Source organism: Myotis davidii, unplaced genomic scaffold (genome assembly GCF_000327345.1).
Source record: "Myotis davidii unplaced genomic scaffold, ASM32734v1 scaffold64, whole genome shotgun sequence".
In the NCBI taxonomy this organism is placed as follows: Eukaryota; Metazoa; Chordata; class Mammalia; order Chiroptera; family Vespertilionidae; genus Myotis; species Myotis davidii.
The window spans coordinates 2366024-2366323 of NW_006296226.1; the positions used below are offsets into that span (position 1 = coordinate 2366024).

The 300-nt window shown below is 51.3% G+C and overlaps 1 protein-coding gene across 11 annotated transcripts in view; it reads right to left on the reverse strand.

Annotated features, from left to right (window-relative positions):
• The window catches only part of PTPN3 (protein tyrosine phosphatase, non-receptor type 3), a 98644-nt gene that overhangs the window by 4966 nt on the left and 93378 nt on the right, over positions 1-300 (reverse strand). The gene's annotated exons all lie outside the window — the stretch shown is intronic.

Sequence of the window (300 nt, forward strand, 5' to 3'; positions counted from 1 at the left end):
CTCAGGCTTCCGTACAGGACTCACATGGAGCTGATGCTCCCAGAGTGCAGACGGGGAGACCCCCGGCTCAGCGGGATTGAGGTCTTAGGGCTGCTGCGGCTTATCTGCAGGCTGGCTGACCCTATGACCCTCCCCATTTTTTAAAAAATATATATTTTATAGATTTTTTACAGAGAGGAAGGGAGAGGGATAGAGAGTCAGAAACATCGATGAAAGAGAAACATCGATCAGCCACCTCCTGCACACCTCCTACTGGGGATGTGCCCGCAACCAAGGTACATGCCCTTGACCGGAATTGAA